Here is a 19,077-nt window from a genome sequence, read left to right as displayed (position 1 = left end):
ACACTGTGAATCTTCACTTGTCCAATGCAACGTGAAACGGGTCTGGCAGAAACCTGTTGAGTTGGTATTTTCCTGCTGTGGTTACGGAATGGTGCACTCTCCAATATGGTTGTAATTAAGTTAACTCTTGTGATTAGGGCATGTTTTATAAAGTTCCCTTCCCTTTCCCCATTCTTACCTCTGAACGTCTCTCCCTTGGTGGGCCTGAGGAGCGTCCTCCATCTTGGCGGTACTGCAGGCGCACGCCTCCTCTGCGGCCAGCTGCTCGCCGTCCATCTCAGCTGGGTGGCCTCTGCGGGTGGCTCACAGGTAAAGAAGAGCCCTCCCGGGGTCGGCAGAGAAGTACTTGCAGCGTTTGCAGGGCTATAAAATAAATGTGTGTCTTTACCGTTCTCTCTCCGGCATTTGAGAAAATAGGAGAACAGGCGATGGCTGTGTCTGAACAGGGAGATGGCAGGATAAGGTCTGGGGGCACGTTCCACACACAGGCTTCTCTCTAGCAGCATGTGGGAGCTTCCACAAGCCCTCTAGTCTGGATAGTTGGACCAGGACAGCAAGAAATTCACTTGCCCCCCTAATCTGTCTGAAATAAGCCCAGGGTAACTGTCTTTATAGTTTTTGCATCAATAAAAGCAAATCAGATGAATCAGCTGCATTCCTCTCTAGCTTGCCTTCAAACCCAATTGTGAATTGCCAAGCTGAAAATAAATTCAGATTGTTTTGACTATTTTAATATTTTCTGGAAGCCATCAAATTAAATGTTAGATGTATGTTTTAATTTAGGGAGGGAGCTCCAAAATGCATCGTGCAGCCTGCCTACTGCGATGCGCTCCCAGGCCTGACAGGGTATTTTAAATACTGTACTGAAAATACTGACTCAAAATAAAAGTCAGAGAAAAGTAATGTTTTTGTAGGAAAGTGAGGGACAGAGGAGAAATCGTCATCTTCTGCCCCTCCCCGAACAGCCACCCTAAAACATGGAAGAGCCTCTCCATGTACCATGGTATCTGATCCGCAGTGTAACACATGGTGAACCACCCATTTAAGTATTTCCAAGCCTTTATATTCCAGCCATATGGAGAGTATTTGTTAGCAGTGAATGTGAGGAAAGTAGTTACATGCAAACAAAGAACCTTTTACCCAAAGCAGGCCATTTAAATACTGGTTTGCATTGCAATATCCGCTATAGAGGCACCTGCGGTTGTCAGTCAGGATGCAGAAATAAGAAGCTTTGGGGATGAGGTGGGGAGGATGGAATTCTGTAGAAGACAAAATGCGGGAATTATGTATAATATCAGCAAAATTGAAATGCGGACTTGTTAAAATATGAAAGAATAAAGATCTCTTGTGCGATACAGTCCTGAAAGACGTGTATTTTATGTATTCCACTGCTGACCCTGGGTTTGTTTCTTTCACTTGTCTCCAACAGTTTACGTTATGAAGCACTTTGTTAAAAGCTGTCAAGATGCTATCTTGGACTGCGAACAACAGATTTGAAATGACTGTGTTGACTGTCCTGTGCTAAATTAGAGTGAATAAAATTGCATTTTGTTACAATAGAGATGTGCAGCTATTATGCTGTTACAAATACATTATAAACTGCTTGATAATCTCTTGTGCTATTTTATGCAATTTGTTGCTTTGTTTCTCTTTTTTTCTGTTAACTTTCCACTTCATTTTGTACTTTCACAATCATTCTTCTTCCCAGCATTTTCAAACTCTTCATGTCAGCTGTTGCTTTTTATGTTGCTCTATTAGAAGCGGTTTTCTTTTTAAATTTTCTTATTTTAATTTGTCCGCAGCTGTACCTCAAATACTTCTCAGTGTGTTTTTTCCATCACTGAATTCCGGCTCATTTTCTTTACCTCTTTTCATATTACTTCAAAGTTTGTTTTTCTAACCCCCAATAGCTTTTGTGTTATTGCCTTGTCAGTAGGATCTCATCAGCTGCTCAGATGAGGTTCAGCTAGATTCCAGGTACTCTTCAATTCTAGCCTTATAAAGCCCGAATTATTTCGCAATGACTGCGTCCAGAATAGCTTCTGACCTTGGTCATCATTGCACAAGAGCGTTGCTGGTAATGTCTCAGTCCAGGTCTTTGGACTCCTAAAGTATAACAATGAAACTCATAACAATTTCTGTCTTGGTCTCGGTGTGACCTTTATAATCAGACTATAACTTTCCAAACAGAACAAATGTGCACTGAAGGAATTATGACCTGCTCAGAATATGTATCAGGTACAGCAGATCCATCGGTTTATGTGGACCATCCTGCTAACATGCAGATGCACAGTAAAATTACAGGTCGGGACCATCATCTCTCTGAAGTGGCCTTTGTAAATGCAAAATTTGTTCGCCATTAGTTTCAAATTAACAAATACCACTCTAGGTTATAATTCTGAACTTTAACGGTGTGAATTTACAGAGGTGGATAAACATTAAAATCAGTCCTTGCGCCTGAGCTCTGTTTTCACCGCTCCCTCCAACAGTCTCTAATTTGGGGGCCATTGTAATCATGACTGGGGGCTTTGCTCCCATCTTCCTGCCACCACATTTCTCTGAGACCTGTCAGGCATTTTAAGTAGCATGCACTTTCCCACACTTCTCAATGAATGCTGACATACCTAACTTAAAAGGATTACTTTCTGCTGAGAGGAATTGTAATCCTCTTTTCCTGCTCTGCAAATCCTCTAGTAAGTGAAAAAGAAAGGCCAAGATCTGTTCGGCTGTGCAGGGCAAATCACCATCTCAGAAGGTATAGAAGAAAACAACAAATCTAAGATTCACTTGAGGTCACGCTTGTCCAGGAACGGTGTCCCTGACTATTAACTCATTGGCATCTTCCATCACTATTTTTGGTGCTTTGATATTTTCTGTTTCAGTTTCTAATAGCTGTATGAATACAGGCACAATTGCTATGTGAATGGTGCCCAGGACAAAACACTCCTCTCAAAGGTATCTACAAAGAGCTACAGATACTGAATTGCCTTAACTTGAACCCAGTTTTTAATATTACATATTCTGTTAACAAACACCAGAAATGTGCTTATAACTTATATACAAAAACTAGTGGCTTTCCAAACTGCCTAAAATCAATTTGGAGAGTATATTCAAAAGCCGTTGGCAAAGATGCCAGTGGTGGTGAAGGTTTGTGCTCCAAGGGCGGGGTGCCAGTGGTACCCGGGAACAACAACAAAAGCACAAATGTTCCTACTACCTTGATTTCCACGCACTCGTCTCAAAACCTTTCCTCACACTGCCTGGTTGTTGCAACAAATTGGTTTGTGGGTGAGGCTGAGGGCAAGGTTTGGGTGATCTCACCGTACAACCTGAAACCAAAGCCACATAGTAGCCTGGATGCTGTCTGAGAAAGCCTTCCCCATGCTCTCTCATAGTTCCCTTAAAAGAGCTGCAAGGCCTGCAGGGGGGGATGTTACCAATAAAGTTTGCATTGCTGAAAATTTCATTTTCTTGTTTCATTTTGCAAACCAATATTTTGTTTCCAGTCATTCACAAAGTAGATGAACCACCCCTTTCCATTACACTTACTGGACAGCAAGCTGTACTTAGAAGGTGGATGAACACCAGCTTCCAGCTTCCTCACAGGAGGTATTTTCCTTTCCAGTATGCTACTGCTGCAGCAAAAACTCCACACTCCAAATTGATGAAAGGATCCTTGGATTCCTTTTCTTGGTCTAATTCTGCAAGTCTCAAACCAAGGTCAACAGCCATGTCCTTTGCTAATTCACCCTAAAATTCCTTGTTGATATTTGGAGGTGTCATGGGGTTTTATTAATTCTTATTGCAGTCCACTGTCATGGATGGCTGCTTCCAAACTGCCCGTGAGGGGGCTGTGTTGGTTTTAGCTAATTCCTCCTTGGGTAAATTTTGCAGCATCAGCAGAGCTGGACCGTTTCAGTTGTATGTGGAAAATGCCCTTCTCTCCCCTGCCTTCCCAGCCATTCATCTGGGACAAATTAGTCTTACTGTTTCAGAGAAATGAGCTTTGGATTTTCCCTTCAGAGGAAGTGTTGGTTTGTATCCCATGAGCTAGGATCATCTGACCTTTCTTCTCCTGCTTTCCATGGATTAAAAAAAGGCTAGGAACATATGGCAATGCCCCATTTCATCCACATTCTCTAAGGGGTTCACTTCCCAATTCTTTCTCCTATGTCATCTTTTTCATTTCTTTCTGAGGCTGATTTGTCTGTTCTGTAAATCCTGCTGAACATCATCATCATTAGCAAGCTCCAGGCTCACCAAAGGTTGCCTGGCATAATTTCCTCAAAAAATCTGCTATGTCCCGATCAATTGCCAGTCTACTTTGACATCTGAAGCTGGGAGAGCAATCTGCTCTGACCTGTCATACCCAACAAAGTCTTTGCATCAGAGCTTTTCTCTTGTATGAAAGGTCACCCTTCATGACTTCTTGGGATACTTCAGGCTATGTTCATTGCTCTTGGCAAGTTCAGTTTCAGTTTCAATTTCAAATATATTAGTCAGTATTTGAGTTTTGCAAGTACTTCTACCACCTGACATATGAGTTTCTTCAACTCAATTACATCTTGACTCTGGATTTTTCTCCTGGGCTTCTGGATCTCCCTTAGAAATCACCTCCATGATTTAAGCGATGAGTTGAAAGCATAGGGGATCACAGCTTCTTTCATTTAGAGGTAGAAAATTAAGATATGTTCTAGATATTTCTTCAGTGCATTCAAGTTTACTTACAATGTTCTTAAAGACCCTGTCCTGCAATAAAAAAGGAAAAAAAAAAACCCACGACTATTTTATTCTGCACCATTTACAATCCTTCTATCCCATCCAGTTGTCTGCCCAAAAGTAGAGTTCACTTTCTAACTTTCAGCTTCCATTCAGGCCATGTGTCCTCACTGCTTTCTCCTTCCGAAACCCCTCGACATCTCAGTCCTGTGTTGTATTCAAATTCCTGGGAAAGCCTCCCTTCTTTCCTCTGAGGTAATTTTTGGACTGGCATTTCATATGGCCAACACTTTGGCAGGTGGCCTCCATTGTGTTAGCTTGTTTAATCCATAAAAGGCTTAATCACTTCTTTTACATAGCATGCCTAGAATCCGGCTAGCAGACCCATCAGCTTCAACCCATATTAGACACACTTATTAGCAGCTAACAGTATGTTTCAGCATCACATATGGTGTCACTTACTATATGGGTTTGCCTGTGAATAACCCATCTCTACACTAGTACTAAGAATATAGTGGAAGGAGAAAGCAAGAATTTTTTTGCTGTCTGTGTAGTTTAAATTTCAGGTGAAGGAGGCAGTGTCTCCATTCTGCAATCTGCCCCTTTCCTACTCCTGACCCGCTTTGGGAGCTGACACAGGAAAAATATCTAATGACATCACACATTGAATAATATATAATAAACAGGTATATCATCGATATCTGGAGCCACAAGGGTAGAAGAGGCAAAGACAAAGTGTAAAGCACTATGAGGTAGAAGTGTCAGGTTTTGCCTTCCTGTGACACAGAGCATTGTGCTGCCTGGATTCTCCCCAAAATCGAAATTATATAATGTCTTACTGCTTTCCACCGCCACTAAACTGAAAGCATCATTAACTTATTCCCAGGAGTTGCTAACAGTGCACCATTTACTAAACCTTTGCAGCAGGAGGAAAAGGAGCCAAGACAACATGCCAGAGTGGATTGGACAAAGCGCAAACTGAAGCTGGAAAATTGGGCCACAGCAGCACGGATCTGGACGTGAGGAGACATGGGAGATGGAAGCGCAGAAGCAGAGAATAGGCTCCTGCAGCCTTTGCCTCTCCTCCGCTCTGGCAGCCAAAGCGACACATCCCTTGGGATATCTAAAGAGGATTCCAGCCTAGACCGACCATGCCACCACCTTCCTGCCTTGCAGCCAGCTGGACACTCACGCTGGAGGCTGCACTGCCCTGTCTCAGAGGGGACAGCGAGAGGTGAGAGGTTGCCAGGACCCCCCTCCAGCTCCCCCCGCCAGCGGGAGAGAAGGGTGACCCATATACTGAGAGTCTGCAAGACTACTCCACGGGCCACAGCACTCTACTGTCCCAGGTCTCAAATGGCTTAGGTAATGCATTGGTTTTGCCTATTTCCCTGTGCTTTATTTTCTGGCAGCAGGGCTATGCCTTGATAAATGCCTCTGTGTGAGAGACAGTCTCCTAGACAAACCATTTCATTACTGGTTGACATTTAATTCTAGCAAGTGGGACTAAGGTGACTATACTCAGTAGTAAAGAAACTCTGGCCCTCACCCAACTTTTCAAATACCTCCTAAATTAATTTACACAAAGCAGAAAAGTGGTACATATGCTAAGGCACCTTCTCCTCGTACCTGCCTCCGAGGAGCATGTTAGAGAATTTTATCCTTTGCATTTAAAAGTTGTACAGGTCGAGAAAATTTATGTTCTACTGCAGAAAACCTGGAAAATGTTGTCTACTATGCAAATTAACTTAAATCTGGCTTAAATCCAGTGCCTCCAGTGATCACTTCAAATGACTTTGAAGTTAAATCAAAAAGCTCTTTCTTACAAAAACACACCAAATTTCTTTGTTATTCTAACAATGTTTTAAGAGTATGTTTTGAAAGGCACTAACAGCACTGAATGCAAGAAGCCCAAACCCCTGCAAGAGCCTGTGGTACCTAATCAGTACCTGGTGCTGGATGCTAGGGGGTAATTCTGTCCCTCTCAGTCTGAGAAAAGGAATATGTAGATGCAATAATCAATAAGTGCGAATGAGAAGAAGAGTCACAGATTCAGAATACATTCTGGTTGCATTTGTGCTCCCAAACCACCATGATTTCCTTTTTGGGGCAAGGAGAGGATGTGTGGTGCAAGGGGCACCTTTTGATACGTCTATCACATTGCATCTGACTTTCTTTTGATCCCAAGTACTAGGTACCTAACCTGGGGCACAACTGCCATTCACACTGGTGGGCAGGATCCTGTGGAAAAATTTGTGGGTGTTTTCTTTGACCAAAACAAGGAAGTGCAGTGGGACTCTCCACCTTGTCTTATAAAGCACAAAACCAAACTACCCGTAATTTGTTGAGTTTTAAAAATCTTTTCCTGCCTGTATGGTGTTTGTGTGGCAAGGTTTCGGTAGCGGGAGGTTTGCAAGGGTGGCTTCTGTGAGAAGTTGCTAGAAGCTTCCCCTGTGTCCAACAGAGCCAATGCCAGCCGGCTCCAAAATGGACCCACCGCTGGCCAAGGCCAAGCCCATCAGAAACAGTGTCAGCACCTCTGGGATAACAGAGGTAAGAAGGGGAAAAAAGACAGCACAGCAATTGCATCTGGAGAGAGGAGTGAGAATATGTGAGAGAAACAGCTCTGCAGACCCCCAGGTCAGAGCAGAAGGAGGGGCAGGAGGTGCTCCAGGCGCTGGAGCAGAGATTCCCCGACAGCCCCTGGGGAAGCCCATGGTGAGGCCGGCTGTGCCCCTGCAGCCATGGAGCTCCACGCTGGAGCAGATCTCCACCTGCAGCCCAGGGAGGACCCCACGCCAGAGCAGGGGGATGCCCAAAGGAGCCTGTGACCCCGTGGGAAGCCTACGCTGGAGCAGGCTGCTGGCAGGACCTGTGGCCCCATGGAGAGAGGAGCCCGGGCTGGAGCAGGTTTGCTGGCAGGACTTGTGACCCCATAGGGGACCAGGGTGGAGCAGTCTGTTCCTGAAGGACGGCACCCGTGGGGGGACCCAGGCTGAAACAGTTAGTGAAGAACTGCAGCCTGTGGGAAGGACTCAATTTGGAGGAGTTCGTGGAGGACTGTCTCCTGTGGGAGGGGACCCCACGTTGGAGCAGGGGAAGAGTGTGAGGAGTCCTCCCTCTAAGGAGGAAGGATTGGCAGACACAACTTGTGATGAACTGACCACAGCCTCCATTCCCCATCCCCCAGTGCTGCTGAGGGGGAGGAGGTAGAAAATTAGGAGTGAATTTGAGCCTGGGAAGAAGGGAAGGGTGGGGGGAAGGTGTTTTAAGATTTGGTTTTATCTCTCATTATCCTACTTTGATTTGATTGGTAATAAATTAAATTAATTTCCCAAAGTTGAGTCTGTTTTGCCTGTGACTGTAATTGCTGAGTGATCTTCCTGTCATCTTGACCCACGAGCCTTTCATTATATTTTCTCTCCCCTGTCCAGCTGAGAAGGGGAGTGACAGAGCGGCTTTGGTGGGCACCTGGCCTGTAGCCAGGGTCAACCCACCACACTGCCCGATCAGTATAGCACTGTGGCAGAATAAAACCTTTCCTTTCTTTTTCTTTTTATGTATTGATAACTAGAATTATCCTCTCCATTGTATCAGTGCAAAGATGCTCTGGATCAAACCTATCTTTAGTAAATGTAAACAGTTAATCCATTAGTGCAAAGACTTATGGGCGTATCTATTAGAGAGACATAGGTTTATACTACCATACAATTAGGAGAGTACTCTATATTTAAGAGTCTTTATGTCATTTGTTAAGATATCTCTTTTTTCTTTTTTTTTTTTAGTTGTTATAGGAGTGAACTCATTACAAATAAAGCTTGTTCCACACTTCAGAGGGTAAGGTAGTAATTAAGTGAATTGTACACAGCTCTCACCTGCCCTCACCAAAAGTAGAGTTCAAAGGATTGGTGAGGGAGAGGCCACAATCCCTCTGTCATGGTTTAACTCCAGCTGGCAACTAAGCACCTCGCAGCCGCTCACTCACTCCCCCCCGATGGGATGGGGGAGAGAATTGGAAGGGTAAAAGTGAGAAAACTCGTGGGTTGAGATAAAGACAGTTTAATAGGTAAAGCAAAAGCTGTGCACAGAAGCAAAGCAAAACAAGGAATTCATTCACCACTTTCCATGGGCAGGCAGGTGTTCAGCCATCTCCAGGGACACATGTAACGGTCACCTGGGAAGACAAACGCCGTAACTCTGAACGTCCTCCCCTTCTCTCTTCTTCCCCCCAACTTTATAGGCTGAGCATGATGTCATATGGTATGGAATATCCCTTTGGTCAGTTGGGGTCAGCTGTCCCCGCTGTGTCCCCTCCCAGCTTCCCGTGCACCCCCAGCCTCCTCGCTGGCAGGCCAGCACGAGAAGCTGAACTGTCTTTGACTGCTTAGCAACAACTGAAACATCAGTATGTTATCAACACTATTTTAATTCCAAATCCAAAACACAGCCTCATTCTAGCTTCTCTGAAAAAAATTAACTCTATCCCAGACTGAAACCAGGACACCCCCACAAACAGACAGAAGCTCCTGCACACTGCTGGAGGCCAAAACCTCAGTTCCGGGACTCCCTGTGCTGTTCTAGCATCCTTCCTTCCTTGTGTCTCCTGCATAAGGCAGCAGGTACTGGCTGAGTCCAGTATAGAGAGGAAGAGACAGGAAGGAGAACAGTTTGAGGGAAATTAAAACAGAAATCCCAAAAGAACAGTTATGAATCCTTGGTGGTTGGCCCATGCTTTGCCTACATGTTATAGCATTACATATATTAGGTTAGTTAGAGAGCTCCTCATGACAGGGACAATACCTCTTACATATTTAAACAGAGCCTAACAAGTTAGAGCCTCGAGGCAACTGGCAACACAGTTAAAAAACATATATCCAGGTTGATTGACAGACCATGGAGAGACAGGTCACTGTGCTTAGATTTCTTTTGGGAAGCTCCTGTTACAAAAGTGGCAAATCAGTCACCGAATCCACTAAATCCCTCAGGAGAGAAGATGAACCCTTTGCTAACATGCCACAGTGAACAGCAACAAGAGCCTGAAATTTTTCCTTGGGGAAGTATGCCACAAAAAGTGTGGTAATGCCTGGCTTGGCTGAGCTCCAGGACAGGCTCTGCACCTGAAGAAAGCGAGGACCCAGGTGATGGCTGAGGAACAAACAATTCTGCCGTCTTTGTGGAACCTAAACATTTGTCTGGCATCAAATATTTATTCTCAAAACAGGCAGAAACACAAAGAAAAGAAAGACTATTTGCCTGTAGTCACTAAGGAACACAAGAACGGGGCAGGTTTGCATGAGTACTATCTCTCTGCCTCTGCCTTCTTTCCTTACGCAGCTTTGGTCAGATTCCAGCTTGGCTTGTCCTCCTCTGCATGGCTGGCAAGGCACTAGCTCTCTCCCTTGGTAGGATGGGAAGAAAGTGGGGGCTGGCCTGGCCTAGCTGGCTTTTCCTTCCTCTCTCCACTGATCACCTCCCCCCTGCAGAAACACATCAGCGCAGTGCCCCTTCCCCTTCTTCTCACACAGGTTCTGGGCAACAGTTCTCCTTCCATCATCGGGAGGGTAGCAGCTGGACTGGGAAAGTGGGACTTCAGCAGACCAAGAAGAAGCTTAGTTCTCACATTCCAACAAAGAGGAGGTGGTGACAGCCACAGTAGAAGTAATACTTTTCCTCAAAATGGCTCGGCACCAGCAAAACCATGATTTGAAGAAACTCAAATTTGTCTACTCGGGTTGTTCTCACTCACAGGAGATCCTGCCAAGAGGGAAGATTCCTTAATAACCTTATTATTCCTTAATATTATTCCTTATTTATTCCTTAATAACCAGGTGATGGAGCAACCATCACTAGTGCATACACTTTCCCTCTGGTCTTTGCAGTGCTAAGGTACGTTTACAGCAAAGCTTGCTGAGCAGTGAGGGCACAAGGTGGTCCCAGTGGCAAAGCTATGTCATGGCTGCCTAAGATGCTCTGCACAGTCCAAAGCAGCATGACTTCCAGATCTGCTGGAGCAGAACAGCTGGGTTGTGTGTGTGCAACCTGCCAAACGTAGAGAAGCAAAAGGTACTTTTAGCAGGATATTGAATAGACTATGTGGCGGACTGATGCGCGGACTTTGTCTTAAGCATTTCTTGGTGCGGAGGCCTGCAGAGCAGAGCTACGGCGCAAGCACAGTGGTAAATACCACCCGGACTAGAGCGGTTTTGGAGCACAAAGGCGAGATGCAGGGAGTTGTGAATCGACTCAGCTTCGTCTCACCTTGACAGACCCTTATCTATGTGGAGGTGACCTGGGGGGAGCTGCACAAATGGCTCAGCCCGGGGAACAGTGCATCATGATAAGAACCGAAACCTGAATGGAGCCTTAATTAAGTATGGCACTTAACGAGGGCACCAGCCAAGCAACGACCCCCCCCAAGCATGTGAGAAGAACGTGCCACATGGGCACTAAAAACATGCCGTTTCCTCGGGCAACCGGAGTGAAAAAGGCAGGACTAAAAAGTATAAAAAGCGGTGGTCACAGTGGCTGAGGGGAACCCCCACCACCAAGGAACAAGAAGATTCAAGAGGACCAATGGGACGCTGCTGGATCCACGGGTGGTGATATCTTCTTTGTCTCTGTCTCTCTCTTTCTCCTCATCTCTTAGTCAAATTGGGAAAGACGTGTTGCACGGGACTTGTTGGTCGAGTTAGATTGTTTAGTTTACTACTAAATTGTTAAATTGGTTGGCTGGTGTCGTTTCATCTTAATTCAGTCCAGGGGGATCACGAACCTGGTGGTTGGTCCCAAGGGGAGGGAGGTCATCCTAAACGGCTCCTTTCGGGCTGTGACAGACTAGGAGGCATGAAGATTTCAATTGGCCTAAACGTAAGCGCGTTGCTAAAAATAAAGTTTCACTAGTATTCTGGCAGAGATCCTCCAAGAGTCTATCTGACTGGCCATCTCTTGGACTCACATACTCTAGCCACCATCTCCATCTTTGGCCTCCTGCCCATTTCTGGGTGAGTTTCACTAGTTTGTTCAGGGGTATCACTTCTGTACAGGCAGTACCGTGTTTTCTGTGCTTTTGATAACCCAGAAGAAGGGATGGCACATTGCAGTCACCACCACCCAATATTGCATCTCCCAAGAGATGACTGTTTTGTAAGCTGCTCCCCTGTCAGGGGGCTAAGTAGGAAGAATATCTTCAAGGCTTTTATGAGCATGCTATATCGCCATCATTATTACCACACAAATCTTTTCCTATGAAAAACCCAGTCACCCTGAAACCAGTTCTGTACCTGTACTTTAATGCCTGTACTTTGCACTGGAACATGGGTTACAGAGAAATGTGAGCAAAAGGTATTTGCTTGTTCAGTCTAGCAGGCAACTTCCTTGAGCCAAACAAATAAAACACGTTTTTTAAAAAGCCTTTTGCTTCCCGTAGAATACCGTTTTGTTTGCCATCATTGTTTGGCAAATAGGAAAGGGCTTATCTCTCCTTCCCAGAAACTAGTATAGCTATAGAAGAGCTCCAGAAACTTGTCAGTCTTTATTAAGAAAAAAAAATATTGGTTTAACAGCCCTTGCCAGGAAATTATCTGAACCTTCAAAAAGAGAGAAAGTGTAAAAATTAGTTCACTGGGCTATGACATTCTTTCCTGATTTTTAGTGTTCAGTTCCACTTCAAGGATCTTATCCAGTGTATTTTCAAAGGCAAACTACAGTAACCTTTAGCATTAGAGTGTTCTCATATCAGACATTTCTTGGTTAGTTCAACATCAGCATTTACCCCTCTAGTGTAAAATGTACCATATTTTTCTTTCTTTGATTAATTTATAATTAAATTTTAAGCAAGTATGTCTAGTTTCTAGCAGATGGAGGCAAAGGCATAGCTTTGACCCTAGTTACAATTTTGTTTAACCCCCTCCAGAGAAACATAGTTACTGTGCATTAATATACAGCCTTTCACCACTAGACCTGTTAGTGTACATTATGGACTAATAATAATAATTATATTGTCAAACAATTCAAACTGCGTAACAATACAAGCTCCTCTGAAATGTGAAGCGCTATGGGTAATGAAACTTACTTTTCTTTATACAGTCAGCTCAAACCTCTTTTTGAGCAATCTGGTGTTAAATAAATAATGGGCCTGGTTGCCCCTTCCTCCAGGAGAAACCATAGGAGGGAGCAGAGTGGGAGGAAATCTCCAGGAAGTTTTGCCTTGTTGAGACTGTGCCTAAGCTTTTTGCTGAGGGTGGAGTTGCTCATTGCCTAGGTTGCCCTCTCCTCCCATGCATATGAATGGAGGTGTAAAAAGATGTTCCACCTGGAGGAGATTTTGGTGAGGGTCTCCAGCAGTCCAGGAGAGGATAGGCAAGCCCTTCTTGGCATGGCCCTTGTGCTTGTGGCTCACTGGTCATGCAGAAAGGACAAGCTTGAAGCACAGCATCACTGCTACAGCAACCTACGTTCTTCTCTACGGGGGTTGTGGCATTTGATGGCCGTGCAGTGCATCCTCTTGGCTCTAGGGCAGTGGCCCAAGCTCTCTGGTAGGAGAGGGACCCTGTTTTGACTTTAGTGTTAGTAACCTGCCCATTTCTAGGGCATAGTTTTGCAGTTCTTTATGCCAGTGTATGTAGGTGACATATTCTTGCTATCACTTTTTGTTAATTTAGTCCTTCATTGTAAACTAGAGGTGTGAGAGCAGGTGAAACTCAGTCTCCTGCCATTTCGGTACAGTAGAAGCTGAAGGAACCTGGTAGATGTTTTCCTAATTCCGAGCATATGCTCGTGCGGAGTTAGTCCTACGAGCAGAAGACACAGTGTGCAGTGCATCACTGACCTGCAGGTGAGTGCTTTGAGAGGCTTTGTTGGTAGCTCTTCATTTCCCACCGTTGGCCCAGAAGTTGCTCCCTCACAGGTGAGACGCTGCAATAGCTACAGTCCACACCAGCTTCCGTAAGCCGCTGCAGCCCATGGGACGACTGCCCTGGACCCAGGCAGGAGCACACACAGGCTCTGCCACGGTGGCTGCCAGGATGACAACCTCCACATCAGCGACGCAGTAACAAGCAAGCAGAGACAATAATGTTTTAAGCTGCCTCTGCAGCTGTGTGATTGAGGACACTGTGGAAAGCGGGCACGGGCGGGCAAAGCTGGGGTTATCAGGAGGTATCACGGGGCGGGAGATAATCTGTTTATCTGCCTCACACCTTGTGGAGTCACCTGTCTCAGAGGCAAACCTGCTCTTCTAGGCCAAAGCCACATGTGGGAGGTGTGGTATGCAACCCAGGAGATTCAGCTGCTTTTTCCACAGACATTCCTTAACTTTTTTCCCGACAAAACCCTCCCTCTCAGGTGCACCCAGCTAAACTCGCCCTCACCACGCAGGGAGACTTTTTGATTTCTGCTTCACCGCTTCGGTCTTCAGACTCACGTGGAAAAAAACAAACAAACAAACAAACAAAACAGCCTCCCAGGGAGGAGGAAAAAAAAACCCAAGCTAGCTTTCCCGGGGATCTCCCGCTTTCTGCGGGCGGCGGGCGAGAGGCCGCGGCCGGGCCCTCCGCCGCTCCGGGGGGCTGTTGGGTGCTGCAATGGTGCCATCTCCTGGAAGAAACCCGAAGAGCAGGGCCTGGCCCGGGGTTCGGGAGGTGGGCGAGTCGGCCAGAGGCTTGTCCTCGCCGTTATTGTTGCCACAGAACCCGCTGTGCGGGGCAGAGGCCTGCGGGAGGCCGGAGGGGCTCGCTGGGAATCGGGGAGCGCCGGGCACAAACGGTCCCGGCGCGTCTCGGGGGGGGTTGGTGGTGCCAGAAAGGGCGGCGTGCGGGACCGGGGGGCAAACGGAAAACATTAGCCAAGGCAGATCCCAGGGGCTGAGCAGGCTGGGTTCACCGGGCCGTTACTGGAACCCGTGTGAGGAAGCCTTGGGCCGGAGATGCTCAGCTGAAGATCCCACACGGCTGAACTCCTCTGCGCACGCCGCTGTGACTCCCAGGGTTTTGCCGGAATGGGTCCTGTGAAAGCGAGAGGCGAGCTGGGCCAGTGTCTAATTTATCGTGCTGAAAACCTGGCTAAGCCATCCCAGCTGGGGCTGAGAGCTTTGGTTATGGAGAAAAGAGGTCCCTCGTACCTGGCCTCTGGTCCTCGAGCTATTCTCCCCCTTCTCTGAGTTACCTGTTGCCATAGCAATGCTGCCTCAGGAAAGGATGGAAAGCCTTGAAGTCACGGCCAAACTAGGCAAACTTTCACTCTCTTTTTCCCAGTGCTGAGCAGATGGAGCAATGATTAGTACTAAGGCAAGAAAATAACTGGGATCTAAAACATTCCTCAGAAAAAAATAAAAATCCTAGAAAACTGAAGAGACCTATTAGTTCATTCGTTTGCCCTCCGGCAGTCAGAGCAACTGTGAGCAACAATTTGTCCTATAGCACACTGCACTGTACCATGTGGGTCCAAATTCTCCTCCTACTTGTATTGGTATAGATCAAGAAGCCAGTGGAGTTAGGCAGGTATAAAACCACAATTATTGGTTCCTGGGTCTCTTTAAATGTTACTGAACCCTACTGCTGATTCTTCTTTGTTTGCCTGTTAGAAACGATTGTTAAAAAGGCACATGCATTTGTCCATAGCACACTGTATCATGCAAAGGGGTTCTTTTATTGGCTTTGATCTTTCTTTTTACTTTTATTATTTCTTTGAAGAAATGCAGGATTATTACCTCAATCTAGCCAGCTGGCCTGCTGGGGCTCCCTTTGCTACATCAGAGGTTTCTCTTTTTTCTAATCCTCTCTTTATGGATAATCCTTCTCTACCTTCTAATGACTTTTGGCTAAGGAGCGTATTTTGTTATTACTACCTGGTGTTTAGAAATTCATTTTATTTGGTGTAGGTGTTGCTAATTGTTTGCTAATGAAAACCTTACTACAATCAATGCAGGTCAGGATTATGCTGGTCTTCGTGGCAATTAACCCTTTCTTCCTATCTGTTCTGATTTAGATTTCCCTGTGCACTTTTCAGTTTTTAAATATCAAACCTAATTCTAATTTTGGGGCCCAAGTTTCTGTGCACTTCCAGGTAGCATAGGGAACTTTTACTTCCCCTGAGAGATTTAAAAAAGGCAGAAGTTGGCATTTTGTAATCTGATAAATGTTTGTACGTGCAAATGCAGTGATATCTAAGGTAAGTCCTGGACCAAAATGTGTAGGACAAACCTACAGCTCAGGACAAGAAATTGAGACATTCTGTTTTACAGAAATATGGATAATCTCGAGGCAGGGAAGACTGTATACTCTTAAAGACCCTTTGTATTCCTCTGTATCATACATGCTATTTAGACACAATATATATCCCCTTTACACACAGAGAATGAAGAATAAGCCCCGCTTTGAAGAATTTACAGTTTAAAAAGATGAAGGCAGATCAACAGCATTAGGCAAAGATCAACAAGATGTGCAAGGTAACAAAAATACAAAGCTTGTCGGTTACTATTCCCTCCTCCCCCTTTGTTTCATTCCCTCAGCCTGACCTTATATCTCACAAGTTGTCTTACAGCCACCTTATCAAGAGGAATTAACAGATTCAGGCAGGTAATGCCCCAGCCCACACACCACCCAAACTGTAGGATCTCTGAGTATTGAAGTGTGTACCAAGACTGGGGCCTTTAGGAGGAAAGTGCAATGCAGGACATTTCTCCTTGGGCAGAGATGCCCAAGAAGCAACCCCCAGCTCTGTCCCTACTTTGGAGAACGGACTTTTGCCTCCGCTTCCAAACTTTTGGGAAAAGGATGAAGCTCCAGTGGCATAAAGAGGAACCCACCTCTGCCACCCTCCCTCTGTTCCTTAGGAAGGGGGCAGGGATGGAGCCAACAGCTAGCATCGGTCCAGGTGCTCGGAAGTGCCCTGTGCGGGGAAAGCAGCAGCTGAAGCCCAGGCCCTTCAGCCTGGAAAACCCAGGGGACTCTTTCTGGTTCATAAATCTGATTTCTGGCTCTGCAGAGGGCAATCACAGCTCATCTGAGGCTACAAATCATTCCCACACCAAGGAGGTCTTTTTGAATAAATTTTACCTCAAATGAGATTTGTTTTTAAAAACACGAGCCTGAATGTCTTTGTGCTCTGAATTATCTCCAGTTTGAATACCATGGCTCAGAACAGTCCTTAACTTCATGCTTTGCCTGCCATATACTGTGTTAGCTATTGGTAAGTGACCAAAGTAAAACCAGGAATGCTGTCACTATTGCTGCAGATGACAGCTGAGACAAGCAAGAGAGAAATTAATATTGAAAAAAGAGAGGGAGAGAAAGGGTCATATCTTAAAGGCCTAGGTAGCTTTTGTTTGTTTGCTTCAGTATCATCCTGGTTGCTGAATACTAATGTGCTTTAACTCTTTTTCTTAAGAGTCTAGACCTTTCTGAGTTCCCCTGACAGCCAAGGCATTATAGTACATCACCAGGATGTTATTCAGCTGATCTCTCCATAATAAAAATATAAATGTCTTTATTTTTTTTTCCAGTCACCATTGCCAGTTCTGCAGGGTGCCAGACAACCGCGCTACTGTGTGTGACTGATGGCACCCGGCCAGTCTTGTGTAACCATATTATTCATTTGCTCATTTAGGCTCAAAGCAAAACCAGGTTGGCACTAGCTTTTCAAAGCTGGCTTCAGCAAAGACTCCTTTCTTTGAGTAACGAGTGAGCAGAAGGAGAAATAAGAAGTGTAGGAGGACTGGGGCAAACCAGGAATAAAACTGAGCAGCCCAGAGAGCAGCATCTCGGCTTGCGCAGGTTAACTTTCTGCTACCTCTTTAGGAGAGTGAGGGAGTGAGAAAAATCAGGTAACCTGAATAATACAACAGACATGAGCCACTGCCGTGGCAGCTTGGGTGATGCTCCTCGTCCTCTCCCGTACAGCTCATGCTTTTTGGGCTCAGGTGGAGGCACAGCATCAGCACAGGTCCAGGACCAGCTGAGCTGCGTGCTCTCTGCGCCGATCCGAGGCTAAAGGCCTTTCTCAGAAGCAGGACCGCAAAGCGGCAACGGCTGCGTGGCTCCAGCCCAGCCAGTGCTGAGGCTGCGCTGAGCTGCCCGGCCAGGCTCAAGCACTGGCAAAGCTTCTCACCTTTGGGCTTGATGCCACGCAACTGCAGGTGACTGCTGGCTCCATGGCATTTGCACAGTGGTCTCAGACGTAAGCTGACGGGTCTGGTTGAACCTAGGCTGGGTTTGCCTCGAGTCTTCATGAGCATGTCTGCATCCATGAGTAAGCCATTGTCAACTAAAAGGATTAAAGATTTAGGATGGGGCACACTTGTTAACACGAATAAAAAACACTTATCTGGAGTCAGAAGGGCTTTCAAAATCTGGGTAGAAATTTTCTTTCATCTTTCTCTCCTTTCCTCACCATGTTCAAATCATCTCTCGCTCCTCTGCCCATTCAGCTCTTCATTACTGGGGGCAGATTCTTTTCCTGCCTTAAGCCCAGCTCATTTCAGCACAGTTTCAGGATAAGCTTTGGAAACCAGACAACAATCACTACTGCCGGTATGCCCTGAAACCAGACAAACATCCTGTTTCAGTCTAACTGCTTCTAAGAGCAGAGGGCTTCAAAGGGCTGGTGGTTTTTATTCTTCCAGCTTGGGCCTCTTCACCCAGCTCAGCTGCAGCCAGAGCATGTCTGACAGACACCTGCAGCTGTGAAAGCTCAATGAAGGGTAACCAGCTCGTCTTTTTGATGCAGACTGGTGTTGGGGAACAAGGGAAAGGCAGCTCGGTGTAATGGCAGGGAGACAACAGTAGTGCAGAGCGCCAGAGGTAAAAGGCCAGCCTAAGGCTTGGGTTTTGGTCTTGTCTTCAAAGATTACTGAAGCAGCAAAATCTGTAGGTAGGAGGTTAGTTCAGACCTAGCTTGCACACACTTCTGTATTATTGAAACTCTGTTTGCTTGGATGGTAATTTTGGCATGTGAAACTTGTCTCCTTCCTTGCACCAGCAAAGCTGCAGATACATTTAGTTGCCTCATCTTACTAGCTATACTTTTATGTACATACACCAGTGTTCTTGCATTAGAAATGAGTTGTTCTTTTTTAACAAGGCAGGATCTTGCTGGCAGGATGTTGAAATCTTTGGGTGTTTGACTTACTGTTTCTTTTTTTTTAAAGAGCCTAGATTAAAAGTGTGATATGCTCTGCAACATGTAAGATAAACTCCCCAAATCAGATCACATTACCACATGTTTTCTTTTAGCTTAAGATGGTTCTGTAGTGTCCCTTATCACAGCAAAAGCTGCTGCTTTAACAGAAGTTGGTTTGATATCTTTCTTGCTCAGAGAATATGACCAAAATATTTTTCTTTGGATGCTCTCACAGTGCATTTG

This window comes from Phaethon aethereus (genome assembly GCF_964289735.1).
Source record: "Phaethon aethereus genome assembly, chromosome: 2".
Lineage (NCBI taxonomy): Eukaryota > Metazoa > Chordata > Aves > Phaethontiformes > Phaethontidae > Phaethon > Phaethon aethereus.
This window is presented reverse-complemented; position numbering follows the sequence as displayed.